The sequence below is a fragment of the Rhinopithecus bieti genome, unplaced genomic scaffold (assembly GCF_001698545.2).
Source record: "Rhinopithecus bieti isolate Rb0 unplaced genomic scaffold, ASM169854v2 scaffold_39870, whole genome shotgun sequence".
In the NCBI taxonomy this organism is placed as follows: Eukaryota; Metazoa; Chordata; class Mammalia; order Primates; family Cercopithecidae; genus Rhinopithecus; species Rhinopithecus bieti.
In genome coordinates, this window is record NW_016817144.1 from 2,524,525 (window position 1) to 2,540,452 (window position 15,928).

General features: G+C 43.7%; 1 protein-coding gene across 1 annotated transcript in view; it reads left to right on the top strand.

Annotated features, from left to right (window-relative positions):
- AXIN2 (axin 2) overlaps positions 1-15,928 on the top strand; it is a 113,238-nt gene that overhangs the window by 999 nt on the left and 96,311 nt on the right. The gene's annotated exons all lie outside the window — the stretch shown is intronic.

The following is a 15,928-nucleotide window of genomic DNA, read 5'->3' on the forward strand; positions in this document are numbered from 1 at the left end:
TGAATGAGTGAATGGATGCTCCAGATTCTTTCGACTGCATTGTGGTGTGTGCCATGGGCATTTTGAGCTCTCTAAAAATCTGGCCCATGGGCGGGGCTGTAATACTCTGGTTTACTGTAAAAGGACGGGGCACAATGTTTATTTACACTTTTTCAAAATTCTTTTCTCTTTCCCACACCCAAGTCTGTTGTTTGCAGCCCAAGGATTAATTACCCCTTTTTGTACTGTAACTGAGCCACGAAGATGATAAGGAAGTAACAGGTTTTACAGCCACTTCCAAAGCCAGGGTGAGAATTGGCATAAACAGGACTGGGCTGTGGCCATCAGTAGGAGGCCTGGGATTCTTGCACTAACTCATCTCTGTGGGGCTACTGGTAATGTTCAGATACCCTGACACCTCCTCCAGGAATATAAGTCTGTGACCTTTGGAAGATGAGGTTTTTCCTGCATATACAATAAATTATAGTACTGGTTTCAAGAATATTTAGGAAAAAGCAAAATAATTGCAGACGCTATTAAAACAAATGAGGATTATTGGTACTCAGACTATGATTTAGTCTGAAGGGAAAGATTCCTGCAGGATTCCTGTTAAGTACTTCTTTCTGTACAGACCATGGAAAACAAGTTGAAGCTCACCAGATTTCATTAGTAAGGTTATTAGCTGCTTGAGGTGAAAATACTTTGTGAATTGTGTTGAATGCTGGCTTTGGAACTCCCACTCAAGACTATTTATTTTCCATGAGTAAATATCACTAGGTGTTTTGGAAGGTTACCTGCCATTCTTTCTTTTCCTTATTTCAAGGGTTATGAAATTACAAACACTGGTGAACCTTTGACATTACCCAGATCCTGTTTCCTTTCTGAACCATGTCATGTATGTCTGGGAGTAAAGGGAATGAAACTTTAGGTCACTTTGACTGGATGTGATAGGAATGGATAGTTGACACTAATGTCTTTGTGAACATTCTCTGATAAAGGAAGAGAAAGAAAAATTGCATTTGGCATGTTTGAAATTCCTTACTGAGTTGAGTGGTGAATATAGAAATGGCTACTGGGAGAAAAAAACTAGTGCTCAGGAAATAAATTATAAACACTGTGCCTTATTATAAAATCATCTAAGATTCCATCCGTTCTTTTATCTGCTGGAAGATCAATTGTTCATCACAAGTACCTAATTTCGTTACATCTCAAGTTATCATTATTGGCTGCTGTACCGGAGTCATCCACCTGTGCTTTTTCTATTCCAGCAAGTAATTGTCAACAGGTAGTGGTTGGTAAAGGGTTTGGAACAAGCCAAGCAGAAGAAACACTCTGCAACCCTGGGTTCTTGGTGTTTGTTGTCATCCACTTACGGGGTCAGGGAAGAGAAGGGCGAACAGCAAAGTTAGCTATTCAGTCATCCACGTATGTCACAATTTTGTTCAAGTCCACCATTTCTGCATCACCAAGCAGTGCACCCTTTCAGGGGTCTGAGCTCTGATTTTGCAGCCTCCCCACTCAACAATGAACTTCACAGAGGGCAGCCATCAGGGGCATAATGAAGAAAACAGGAAGACTAAGAGGGAACAGAGAATGACGGACTTGCTTCTAAGACCGTACAAAAGAATTGACTGTGATTCAAGGGAAATAGCTCAGATTCAAACATTATCTTGTAATGTCACATATCAACAGAGATTTCTTCAGAAACGGGTATATGCTTGTAGTGGTGAGCAACCTCATTAAAGGCATCTGTAGAGACAGTGCAGACAGAAGGAACTGTGAGTTGGAATTAACAATTAACAGCTCTCTTATTGAAGTGCATCACCATCCATAGAAGGCAGTGGTGTTTTAGCTTTCTTTCTAAGAGTAAAAAGGAAAGGTAAAACATCAAAAATGGTGGGAGAAAAGTTTCAGAACACAAGGTCATTTTAATTCATAGTTTCCTTAAAAGAACTATCTCTTCTGAGCTTTCATATTTTGTTCAGAAAGGTCATCTCTTTTAAGCCTTGTCATTAAAGATGGCTTGCTCTTTAAAGTGAATTATCAAAGGGTATAGAAATTGCAAGTTACTGAAACTAAAATGCATGATCAATTTTAAGTCTGCTAACTAAAACCTACTTAAAATTAGATGTGCTTTTGTCCTGGCAGCCCCTTTGATAAAACCAGAAAAAGATACATGGTTGGTCAGTTCAAAGTAGGGAATGAAGATAATTAGGTAAAACTTTTTTTCAACTGATATTGAAGTGGTTCTTGGCTTTGGAGACTTGATTAGGAAGTGGTGGTATAGGCTGTAATAGTATTTGAAAAGTAAAAATGGAGGCCAAGTGCCGTGGCTCACACTTGTAATCCCAGCACTTTGGGAGGCCGAGGTGGGTGGATCATGTGGTCAGGAGATCGAGACCATCCTGGCCAACATGGTAAAATCCTGTCTCTACTAAAAATACAAAAACTAGGTGGGCGTGGTGGCATGCACCTATAATCCCAGCTACTCGGGAGGCTGAGGCAGGAGAATCACTTGAACCTGGGAGACAGAGGTTGCAGTGAGCCGAGATCACACCACTACACTCCAACCTGGGCGACAGAGCAAGACTCTGTCTAAAAAAAGAAAGAAAAAGAAAAGTAAAATGGAATACCCTAGATTTTGACCTGGTTAGTGTTAACATTCTTCACTATATTGTTTTAAAATCAGATCATATTATTTACTTCTCATTTGGAGGAAGAGAAATGAAATTTGTAACATAAGACTGAAGGAATTTGAAAATCTGGATTCCTCACCACTATCTAGTTCTGCTGAAAATCTCTTCTTCCAGGCATTTCAGTTTTAAACAAGGATTTCCATCAGGCAATTTTTTTTTTTTTTCAAAACGGAGTTTCACTCTTGTTGCCCAGGCTGGAGTACAATGGCATGATCTTGGCTCACCACAACCTCTGCCTCCAGGTTCAAGCGATTCTCCTGCCTCAGCCTCCCAAGTAGCCGGGACTACAGGCATGCGCCACCACACTCAGCTAATTTTGTATTTTTAGTAGAGACAGGGTTTCTCCATGCTGGTCAGGCTGGTCTCGAACTCCTGAACTCTGGTGATCCACCTGCCTCGGCCTCTCAAAGTGCTGGGATTACAGGCATGAGCCACCACGCCAAGCCCAGGCAAATGTTTTAAAACCAAAGACCCAAGATGCTGTTATGGATTCTGCTATTTTGAGAATGCTTAATCTAGACTTTAGACTAATACATATTCTTTTCTTTTCTTTTCTTTTTTTTTTTGAGAGAGTCTTGCACTGTTGCTCTGTCGCCCACGCTGGAGCACAGTGGCACGATCTCAGCTCACTGCAACCTCCGTCTTGTTGGTTCAAGCAATTCTCCTGCCTCAGCCTCCCAAGTAGCTGGGATTACAGGTGTGCGCCACCATGCCCGGCTAATTTTTTTTATTTTTAGTAGAGATGGGGTTTTACTATGTTGGCCAGGCTGGTGTCGAACACATGGCCTCAAGTGGTTTGCCCACCTTGGCCTCCCAAAGTTCTGGGATTACAGGTGTGAGCCACTGTGCCTAGCCTAATTCATATTCTTCTATCATCTTTGGAAGTCTGCTACGTAAAAGAGGTCGCATGGAAAATAGCTAGTTGGACACAAAGAGTTTATCATGGAACAGAAAGAAAGGGCTACCAAGTTAGAAGCCTGATCTATTTAATTAGTTAAAATGTGGCTATGGGAGGGACACCATTGTATCCATACTCTTTACTTTAGCTAGGAAAGGAAATTCGTTCATAGGTGGAGTCTAACAATTAGTTTTATTTTCTTGGGTAATTCTCTTGACCTGTCTGGCTCACTTTTCTAATCGATAACAGAAGGACATAACTGGACCAATATTTCCCAGACTCTACCATTTCAATCTTCTCATTTATTGTTTCTCAGACTAGCATTCTGTAAACCCTGTTCTGTAAGATTTGTCTTGAAGTATTCAGGTGTCATATTTAGGAAATGTGGCAAAGATTCGCATTTACACCACTCACTCAGTCATTCATTCATTGAATAAATAGTTGCTGATTGCCAACTGTGTGCTAGACAGCAACATGAACCACCCCAAAACTTAATGGCTTAAACAATAACTTCCTATCATCTCTCTCAGTGCTGAGGGTTCATCGGGCTCAGCTAGGCTGTTCTCACTTGGGTTTCATGCAGGTGCAGTCAGATGTTGCCTGGGGTGGCAGTCATGGGAGGCAAGGGCTCAAGCCCACAAGACCCATTCACATAGTAGGCAACTGATGCTGCCTGTTTGCTGGGGAGTGGCAGCTTTGAGGAACCCTCCAGAGCCAGCCCAGCCAGAGACCAGACATGGAAGCCACCAACCCCGTAAGGCCAGCACCCAGAAACTGGCAGGATCGCTTCAACTGTCAAAGACCGAACCCGCCCAGAGACAAGGGCAGAGTACGTAGACCCAGCAAAGGTGAAGAATCTATTGCCATCTGTAAGCTGCCACACCCTTTGCTAAAGAAACCAATTTACCTTTCTTTTTTCTTTTTTTTTTTTTTTTGAGATGGAGTTTTGCTCTTGTTGCCCAGGCTGGAGTGCAATGGTGCCATCTGAGCTCACTGCAACCTCCGCCTCCTGGTTCAAGTGATTCTCCTGCCTCAGCCTCCCGAGTAGCTGGGATTACAGGCATGCCCACCACGCCTGGCTGATTTTGTATTTTAAGTAGAGATGGGATTTCACCATGTTGGTCAGGCAGGTCTTGAACTCCTGACCTCAGGTGATCCACCCACCTCAGCCTCTCGAAGTGCTGGGATTACAGGCGTGAGCCACCGTGCCCGGCCTACCTTCCTTTAATCTGCAATTTCCTAAAATGATGTGATCCATGGAATTATCTTTCAGCTTCTTCTGTGACTCACGTATTTTATTGTAGAGTTCTGTGAAATATTGATCAGAGAAGCCCAAACCTAAGATATTGCTTAAAAGTTCCTTCCTGTTCAAAAATTCTGTCAATCTATGTTGCATTTCTAGAACCACAAGTCCAGCTGCGGATTTAGAAACACTTCCTGGGAAACCCTGAGTTAGAGATATTTAAGAGCGCCACGTCTTTTTATTCTGTTCTTTTAAAAGATGGAAGCAACCTTAGTTGAATTTTTTTCACCTCTTCTCTGCTTGAGGTTTGGTATGCATTACTTGTCTTAATTATATTAGCAAGTGTATTAGTAAAATGTCCCTCAAAACCCGTACCCTGTGCTCAGGAGCCTTCTTTCGTGGAACTATCAGGCACATGGAAGGCTGTGGACCTGATAAGCCTGTGAGAGGAAATTTCCTGAACCACAGAGCACTTCAAAACTATTCAACTAAGTAGAGCATAATCATCTAGATAAACAAATGAATCGGCCTTCTGATTTCCCGTTAGTTTTCTCACTTTCTCACCACCACAGCCCAGTTCTCTCTCTCCTGGCCTCTTAGCCCATCTCCTGGATCTTATTCTTCTCAGTCTGAGCCTGGGGGTGGGGGGGAGAAGGTAACTGTGTAAAGGAAGCCAGGTGCAGGGGCTGGGTGGCCCCTCTGCTCTCTTAACTCTCCACATCTTACTGAATGCCGCAGTCACCAGACGATTAGTCCAACCCTGTGATCCACAGGTGGTTTGAAAATATCTAAATAGGCTGGGCGAGGTGGCTTGCACCTGTAATCCTAGCACTTTGGAAGGCCGAGGCGGATAGATCACCTGAAGTCAGGAGTTTGGAACCAGTCTGGCCAACATATCATGAAACCCTGTCTCTACTTAAAAAAAAAAAAAAAAAAAAAATTAGCTGGGCATGGTGGTGCATACCTATAATCCCATCTACTTTGGAAACTGAGGCAGGAGAATCTCTTGAACCTGGGAGGCTGAGGTTGCAGTGAGCCGAGATTGTGCCACTGCACTCCAGTCTGGGTGAGAGGGTGAGACTCCATCAAAAAAAAAAAAAGAGAGAGAAAGGAAGTAAAGAAAGAGGGGGGAGGAGAGAGAGAAAGAGAAAGAGAAAGAAAAAGGAAGGAAGGAAGGAGAAAGAGAGAGAGAGGAAGGAAGGGAGGGAGGAAAGGAAGGAAGGAAGGAAGGAAGGAAGGAAGGAAGGAAGGGGAGACATGTAAAACATTGGTTTGACTGGAATTCAGCTCAGTCCAAGAGGCAGACCCTGTGAGAGTTTGAGGGAGAAAGGAAAATAGAAAAGACACTGTTTCCTTAAGAAGAAATATTTGCCTAAGAGGATGGTGGAGGGTCCTGCAAATCTTGCACTTTTTAAAGAAATGTCTTGCCATCGACTGAGATTTCTCAAAGCCGAATTTTGCATTTCCCAGTTTTGCTTCCTGTGAGGTGATGGCAGCTGTCACTAACCTGACATCAGCCCTGATGCTGCTCGTCAGGTTAGGAACATGTAAGCTCGGGTTCTGGCCCACTTTCCCAGCTACTGCAGTGTCACAATCCTGTGTGCAATCTTTTTCAGGATGGATTGTTTGGCCCATTATACATCACTGTGTTTGTAATAAAAATATTTACCCAAGCCGGGCCGTGGTGGTTGCTGCGTGAAGCCTCAGCGGCGTTGACTCATCACGTCTCCACCTGTTCTTTCTCAGAGTTAAGGATCTGGTAGCAGTTTTCTGCCTAGAGTGATATTTCCTGCAATGTTCGGGAATCTTTCTCTGACTGAGTTCCCACTTGTGTTATCTGATTTTCTTCTCCAGTATTTTTATTTATTGCATTCGGGCATGTGAATTTGGAAGCTGCTGAAATATAAATGGGGTGGATTAAGAGTTTTCTTTTAAAACCCTTTATACTATGTTATTTGGATTGTGGGGTGTGTGTGGGAGGGTGTGTGTGTGCGCACGCGAGAGTGATGGTAAATCTGTATACCTTCAAAGGCAAATCCACACATCTTTATAGTGCCAGAAATCTTTTTTAAATAGGCTAATTAAGATAGCAAACCTAAGTAGACCTCCTACCACTGGTCCCCGCTGTCAGGTACTTTGCCTAAAACCATGTAATGTTCACTCTCTCTGCCTTTTTATTGGCAAAGGAAAAAGATTAATTGGCCCCATCTCCATCTCACATTGTAATTACTGTTCTCCCTGTGATATCACCTCTAACACATGAGGAACACATTCACTTCATGCAAACTGTAGATTGAGCTCAACTCTTCAAAGCTGGATTAAATTTGCACAAAAATTAAATATTCTACAGACCTTTGCAAGTGCTTCATCTGTCCCAGGGACTGAGCCTGGAACTAAAAGGCAAACAAGGTTGAATAAGACCTTGGCATCATGCTCCTTGCCCAGAAAGAGTTTGTGATTCAGGAAGGAAAATAAAACATGTGCACAAAAGGGAAAAAATGATAATACAAGAGAAAACCTGATCTTTGCATATGAGAAATGGCAAGCATTATGAGATTTCCAGGGAGGCAGGAATGTTTGCAGTCAGGTCTTCTAGGAAGAGGTGACACTTGGCTAGAGTTTAGGATAGCAGTAGGATTTCAGGAGGTGAAAATGCGGGAAGGGCCTTGTAGGTAGAGCCACAGCCAGTGAGGTAGTTCAAACCAGGGAGATTACAACTGCTGGGAGAAAAGTAGCATGAGATAAGCTTTTGAAGGTGTGTCAGAGTCAGATTATGGAAGACAAAGGGAACTATACATACTGACTACCTGCAGTACTAGGAGAGGCCTCAGCACAGGTCAGTTAAGGATCTGGAATTCGGCTGGGTGCTTAGCTTCTCTGAGTCCGAGTTTCCTGATCCTAGAAAATAGAGGAATAAGGCCAGGTGCGGTGACTCAACACCTGTAATCCCAGCACTTTGGGAGGCCAAGGTGGGCAGATCACTTGAGGCCAGGAGTTCAAGACCAGACTGGCCAACATGGCGAAACCCCATCGCTACTAAAAATACAAAAATTAGCCAAATGTGGTGGTGCATGCCTGTAGTGTCAGCTCCTCAGGAGGCTGAGGCATGAGAATTACTTGAACCCAGGAGGCAGAGGTTGCAGTGAGCCGAGATCGCACCACTTCACTCCAGGCTGGGCGACAGAGAGAGATTCTGTCTCAAAAAAAAAAAAAGAAAAAGAAAAGAAAAGAAAAGAAAAAAGAAAGAAAAAGAAAATAGAGGAATAGTAGAACATGGTTATGAAGATTAAATGAGGTGTTGCATTTTAAAAATTCTAACATGCAATAAACTTTCAATAAATGAAGGCTATTTTAATTTTATGACAATTCTCAGTAAGTTTATAAGTCTTATTTATATTTAGGGAAGCTGAAGCAAAGAGAAGTTTGGAAACTTGTCCAAGGCCACATATGTAACATCTGGCAAAAGCAGAAATTGGAACCCTTGTGTCTCTGATTCACTCATTTTTGCTCTTTTCACTACAATGTATTGTCTCCATGCAGGAAAAGTTTGGAGGTTATTTTATAAGCAAGAGGAAGCAATTAGAGTCATTTGAACAGCAATTAGAGTCATTTGAACATCATCAGAAATTGCCGTATGAGCATTTGTCCAGCAACAGCATGAAATGGAATGTATTTTTTTTTTTCCTTTTTTTTTTTAGATGGAGTCTTACTCTGTTGCCCAGACTAGAGTGCAGTGGCACGATCTCGCCTCACTGCAACCTCCACCTCCCAGGCTCAAACAATTCTCCCTTCCTCAGCCTAGTAGCTGAGATTACAGGCACCTGCCACCATGCATGGCTAATTTTTGTATTTTTTAGTAAAGACGGGGTTTCACCATGTTGACCAGGCTGGTCTTGAACTCCTGACCTCAAGTGGTCTGCCCACCCCAGCCTCCCAAAGTGCTGGGATTACAGGCATGAGCCACTGCACCTGGTGGAGATGATGGGATGGATTACAGCAGCAGTCCCCAACCTTTTTGGCACCAGGGACCAGTTTTATGGAAGACAGTTTTTCCACGGACAGGGTAGGGGTAGGGGATAGGACGCAGTGGGGATGGTTTCAAGATAAAACAGTTCCACTTCGGATCATGAGGCATTAGTTAGACTCTCATAAAGAGCATGTGACTTAGATCTCTTGCATGCACAGTTCACAATAGGGTTCACACTCCTATGAGAATCGAATGCTGCCCTGATCCGACGGGGTGGAGCTCGGGTGGTAATGCTTGCTCCAAGGCGGCTCATCTCCTGTTGTGAGGTCTCGTTCCTAACAGGCCACACACCAGTACAGGTCCTCAGCCCAGGGGTTGGGGACCCCTGGCTTAGAAGAGACAAGAGGCTGCAGGCAAAGAAAAATGGAGGCAATGTGTGTAGTATTCCCATAAATTGGTCCAAGTCCTCAGTGAGAGAGGCATTTCTCTGTGAATGGAAAGTGGGGCAAAGATTCAGTAGCCACCATGACACCTGAATAAATGACATGACTGCAAAAAAGAAACAGATGTGGGGCCAAGGCTTCCAGCTTCAGAAGACTTGGGGCCAAGGCTTCTAGCCTCAAAAGATGTGTGGCACAGGTTTCAGTCAGGGAAGAAGGATGAGTTTGGGTTTAGACATAATGAGCTTCATCAGGCAACTGGAAACCTGGGTCAGGGCCCAGAGATTTGTCAAGCCAGGAACATCTGGGTTACAGTTGATGCTGGGAGAGCCAATGGTTTCACCAAGAAGGGGAAGGTCTTGGGGGAAACAGAAAAGGAGAGGAAGAGGAATAGGAGAGGACCAGGGGAGAGTGCACTATTCTTTCTGGAAGCTGAGGAAAGGAGTTTTTTGGTTTTTGTTTGTTTTTTGAGACAGACTCTCGCTCTGTCACCCAGGCTGGAGTGCAGTGGCGTGATCTCGGCTCACTGCAACCTCCACCTCCTGGGTTCAAGCGATTCTCCTGCCTCAGCCTCCTAAGTAGCTGGGATTACAGATGCATGCCACCACGCCTGGCTAATTTTTGTACTTTTAGTAGACACGGGATTTCACCATGTTAGTCAGGCTGGTCTCCAACTCCTGACCTTGTGATCCACCCATCTCAGCCTCCCAAAGTGCTGGGATTATAGGCATGAGGCACCACATGAGTTTTTGAAAGAGAAGTAGTGGATAAGAGAGGGGTGGCCAGCAGGGTTAGACAAAGGGTGCTTCAAAGAGGATAAAGTCCTTTGAATTTGCCCTTGAGAAAGAAGTCAGAATGGGCAGTGGGTTAGAGAAGACACATCTAATTCCTTGAGGGTCCAAACTAAAGAGTGTGGTGGCTGCTAGACATCTAGAGACCTGAGCTTAGTGGCGAGTGGACCAGGCATTCTGAGAGTTCCTCAGGGTTTGGAGGAAGTTCTTTCCTTTGATGCTACATAATGGTTTGCAGTTGGGGGTGGCTCCACTAGACACTAAACCCACAAAATCACTGGAGCTCATACAGACCTGGCCATGTGAACTGGTATCCTCGATTATTTGTGAAAGTTCAGGGAAACGTTCTTGAAAGTTCAGCTCTTCTCTCATCCTACAGTCTGCACCAATTTGTAAATTTTGTAGAGTTGCTAAATGAAGTTAGCCACTTTGCCAGCTAGCCCTCCCTCAGGATAAATCCTGATAAAATGGATCCTCTGAAAGAGAAGTTCCTCTGCACTCAGCCAAATGTTTTTGCTTCTGATCCTTACTAATATTAAATTCCGGAATTATCATTGATTTTCAGGCATTTTTATCCTTACTAACAACAACGAAATGCCAACTTTGACTTAAGGTGATATTTAGGTAGAACTTCACCTCAAGTTAGTATACTTATTCACAAAACTACTCCTATTAATAATGTCCAGCACTCCCCTCAAAAAACAAGCAAACAATAGTTAACCCAGGCAAATGATTGTGAAAACATTGTATTAGGCCATTCTTACATTGCTATAAAAAAATAAACCTGAGACTGGGTAATTTATAAAGAAAGGGGGTGGGGCACAGTGGCTCAGGCCTGTAATCCCAGCACTTTGGGAGGCCAAGGCGGGCGGATCACGAGGTCAGGAGATCGAGACCATACTGGCTAACATGGTGAAACCCCATATCTACTAAAAATACAAAAAAAAAAAAAAATAGTTAGCTGCATGTGGTGGCGAGTGCCTGTAGAACCAGCTACTCAGGAGGCTGAGGCAGGAGAATGGCATGAACCCGGGAGGCAGAGCTTGCAGTGAGCCGAGATCATGCCACTGCACTCCAGCCTGGGCAACAGAGCGAGACTCCGTCTCAAAAAAAAAAGGAAAAACAAAAAAAGAAATTATGTCCCCGTGACCCAATCAATTCCCACCACCAGGCCCCACCCACCTTCAACCTTAAAATTGAGGATTACATTTTAACATGAGGTTTGTTTTGGGCAGAGACACACATCCCAACTATGGAAACATTTTGGGGGTAAAGGAGATTGCATTAAAAACAGCCATGTAGGCCGGGTCCGGTGGCTCACGCCTGTAATCCCAACACTTTGGGAGGGTAAGGCGGGTGGATCACCTGAGGTCAGGAGTTCGAGAACAGCCTGGCCAACATGGTAAAACGCTGTCTCTACTAAAAAAAAATACCAAAACTTAGCCTGGCGTGGTGGCAGGCACCTGTAATCCCAGCTACTCAGAAAGCTGAGACAGGAGAATCACTTGGACTCGGGAGGTGGAGGTTGCAGTGAGCTGCGATCACGCCACTGCACTCCAGCCTGGGCAACAAGAGCAAAACTCCATCTCAAAAAACCAAAAAACAAAAAACAGCCATGTAAGGGGCTTTAATATTGAGCACCAGAAGATGATACAACTCTTTAAAAGGGAAATTAAACTTGTTAAAATTCTGGAAATACTGGTAAGACTTTCTTACTACATAAAAACGTTGTAATATCCTAAATTCTTTAGTAAATTTTGTAAATGCTTACTACAATGTCTAGAAGTCATAAATATCTTCCTTTGCCTATATTTTTCATAGTTTGGCACTAAAATTCCTTCATGCCAACACTAAAAGTTATTAATAGGGACTTACAAAGCAAGGCAAGACATTACAATTCTGTCAAATAGTTTAGGTTGTGAGCTTATTTAGAGGCAGGAAGGGGGAAAATGACTTTTTCCTACCAACGAAAATTGAGGGGCCGGGCGCAGTGGCTCACTCCTGTAATCTCAGCACTTTGGGAGGCTGAGGTGGGCGGATCACGAGGTCAGGAGATCGAGACCACCCTTGCTAACATGGTGAAACCCCGTCTGTACTAAAAATACAAAAAATTAGTTGGGCGTGGTGATGGACATCTGTAATCCCAGTGACTTGGGAGGCTGAGGCAGGAGAATTGCTTGAACCCGGGAGGCGGAGGTTGCAAAGAGCCGAGATCGCGCCACTGCACTCCAGCATTTGGGTACTTTACAGTCTCCAGGGGGAAGCTATAGAAGTAAATTCAGTAAATGCTTTGGATCTGCTGACTGTCCTTCAAAGAAGTGGCAAAGGAAAGTCAACTAGCCGTGATGCCCTTGAGATGTTGGGTGAATTCAGTCATAGCTTTGAGACGGTGCTGGGGGTAGCGTTCCCCACTGGAAATGTCTGTAGAATTGACTATGGTTTGAGTAGATGTGCCAAAAACTGGGGGCTGTGCCACCATGAATCCAGCCCTGGATTTCTCTTTTAGTAATAGAATGTGCCTCTCCTGGGTGCAAAAAGAGAAGTCGGGACCCAGTTGCAACTTTAAAGGCATGTCAGTTAGCTAGTCGATTGCAGAGATCGAACAGTGAGAGACAGGTTGGTAGCATGGACTTGGGATTTTTCGGTGGCTGATATCGTAAAAGTGGTACCACTCTTCTGCCAGGTGGCATTGGCTGAAATCAAGCTAAGAAATGCTGGGGATGATGGTGAGCTTGACTTTAGACTACTTACCACTCATTGCTAAGGAGGGTGTGCTTTTCCCCCAGGCTCTTCAAGTAGAGAGGATCCCAACATAGGAAAACTGTAGTATTGTGGACAAGCCCTGAGTTTCACTCCCAGAAATATATGTAAAACTGGGAGTAACATTTCTCTTCATCTGAAAGAAGTGTTCAGGCCAAAAATAAGTGGAGTCTTATTCCTGACTAGCTTCACTGTAATATAGTTTAAATAATTCCATTTTATGTGCTGAGCTTATGCTATAATTCCTACTTGGTCATAATGGTTTTATCTGTATTAATAAAGTGATTACACCCCTAAGGATAGTTGAATTTTACTTTATTGCCTTCTGACCATGGAGAAAAGAAGGTATAATTCTACTGCATCTTCAGGCATGTTATCAAATTCTGTATAGTGGAAGTATATAGTTCATAATACTTAAGGAAAGAGCTTGTATTGATAGCCAGATTCCATTTCTCACAGTTTGGTAAGTTGGCCTTTAGGCTAGCCACTTAAATTCTGTATGCTTAGCTTCCCCGTCCAGATAAATACACAAGAGATAATGACTACAGCCTTATCAAACTAGTGATGTGTTTAATATGTACAAACCACAATGTAGAAATCACTTAGACCATCTTTTTTTTTTTTTTTTTTGAAGTAGAGTCTCACTCTGTCATCCAGGCTGGAGTGCAGTGGCACGATCTCGGCTCACTGCAACCTCCACCTCCCGGATTCTAGCGATTCTCCTGCCTCAGCCTCCCGAGTAGCTGGGATTACAGGTACATACCACCATGCCCAACTAGTTTTTGTACTTTTAGTAGAGACAGGGTTTCACCATGTTGGTCAGGCCAGTCTCAAACTCCTGACCTCAAGTGGTCCACCTCCTTCACTCTCCCAAAGTGCTGGGTGGGATTACAGGCTGAGCCACCATGCCCTGCCCGCTTAGGCCACTTGAAAGAGAAATGTTACCTGCAGCTGATATTTGACTGTAAACAACCCTTCACCCTTCTTACTCAACAGCTAGTCTTGCTATCTGTCCCTTCTTTTTTCTTTTTTGAGACAGAGTCTTTTTTTTTTTTTTTAATTTCCATAGGTTTTGGGGGAAACAGGTAGTATTTAATTACATGAAGTTCTTTGTGAGAATTTGGTGCACCCATCACCAGAGCAGTATACACTGAATCCAATTGGTAGTCTTTTTTTTTTTTTGAGACAGAGTCTTGTTCTGTCAGTCACCCAGGCTGGAATGCAGTGGCGCTATCTTGGCTCACTGCAACCTCCACCTCCCGGGTTCAAGCAGTTCTCTGCCTCAGCCTCCCAAGTAGCTGGGATTACAGTAGCTGGGATTACAGGTGCCTGCCACCACACCTGGCTAATTTTTGTATTTTTAGTAGAGACGGGGTTTCATCATGTTGGCCAGGCTGGTCTTAAACTCCTGACCTCGTGATCCACCCACCTCGGCCTCCCAAAGTGCTGGGATTACAGGTGTGAACCACTGCACCCAGCCCCAATTTGTAGTCTTTTATCCCTCATCCCACTCCCACCCTTTACCTCAAGTCCCCAAGGTCTGTTTTGTCATTCTTATACCTTTGCATCCTCATAGCTTAGCTCCCACTTATGAGTGAGAACATATGACATTTGTTTTTCCATTCCTGAATTACTTCACTTAGAATAATAGTCTCCAGTTCCATCCAGATTCCTGTGAATGCCATTAATTCATTCCTTTTTATGACTGAGTAGTATTACATAGTATACATAGGCCACAGTTTCTTTATCCACTCGTTAATTGACGGGCATTTGGGCTGGTTCCATATTTTTGCAATTGCGAATTGCGCTGCTATAACTCTGCCGTCCAGGCTGGAGTGCAGTGGTGCAATCTTCCCCTCCCAGATTCTAGTGATTCTCATGCCTCAGCTTCCCAAGTAGCTGGGATCACACGCATGCACTACCACACCCAGCAATTTTTGTATTCTTAGTAGAGATGGGGTTTCACTGTGTTGGCCAGGCTGGTCTCAAACTCCCAACCTCAGGTGATCCCCTAACTTGGGCCTCCCAAAGTGCTGGGATTACAGGTGGGAGCCACTGCACCTGGCCCTATGTGTCCCTTCTTTAAGGTCTTTTCTTAACCAGAGTTAAGATCCCTACTAACCACCAAAACTTGCATTTACTATCGCCTATATCAGTCTTACCAGTCAGAGTCAAGGTTGCTAATGATTCATCCTGAGCCTCAGGAAAAAAAACAGATCTTTTTGGCAACACTTCATTTTTTTTTAAATTCAAGTATTAAAATGTTTTCATGCTTCACTATATTTAAGGAAAGTAAATGTGATGTGCAGATTCTCAAATCAATAAAATGATCAAGAAAGACCATAGTTTTGGAAATAACTCATTTAGTCAAAAGTAAGAGGTTTCATTTGATGGTGAGCACAATTTTGAAGGACACAGAAAGTATTTGAAGCATGTAAAGTGCCAATTCCTCAGTTATAAGAGAATGTGATACTCATTTATGGAGGAGGAAACATTTTGATAGGATACAATGAACCTAATCAGATGAGATGAATCCATATGTTTCAGAATCAAGCAGTAGTTTGAGCAAAAGAACCAATTCTCTTCCTTTTTTTTTTTTTTTTTTTTTGACAAAGTCTCGCTCTGTTGCCCAGGCTGGAGTGCAGTGGCACAATCTCGGCTCACTGCAACCTCTGCCTCATGTGTTCGAACAATTCTCTTGTCTCAGCCTCCCGAGTAGCTGGGACTACATGCATGCGCCACCATGCCCAGCTAATTTTTGTTTTGTTCTGTTGTGTTTTGTTTTGTTTCGAGACTGTCCCGCTTTGTCATCCAGGCTGGAGTGCGTGGCATGATCTCAGCTCACTGCAATCTCGGCCTCCCAGGTTCAAACGATTCTCCTCCGTCAGCCTTCTGAGTAGCTGGGACTACAGTCACGCAGCACCACACCCAGCTAATTTTCTATTTTTTAGTAGAGACAGGGTTTCACCATTTTGGCCAGGCTGGTCTCCAACTCCTGGCCTCAAGTGATCCACCTGCCTCAGCCTCCTGAAGTGCTGGGATTACAGGCACCAGTCACTGTGCTCAGCCTAGAATCAGTTCTCTTCTAAACACATAAGAACATGTAGACATTTTTAGCACCACCAAAGCAGTGTTTCATCACTTCCAAAATGAA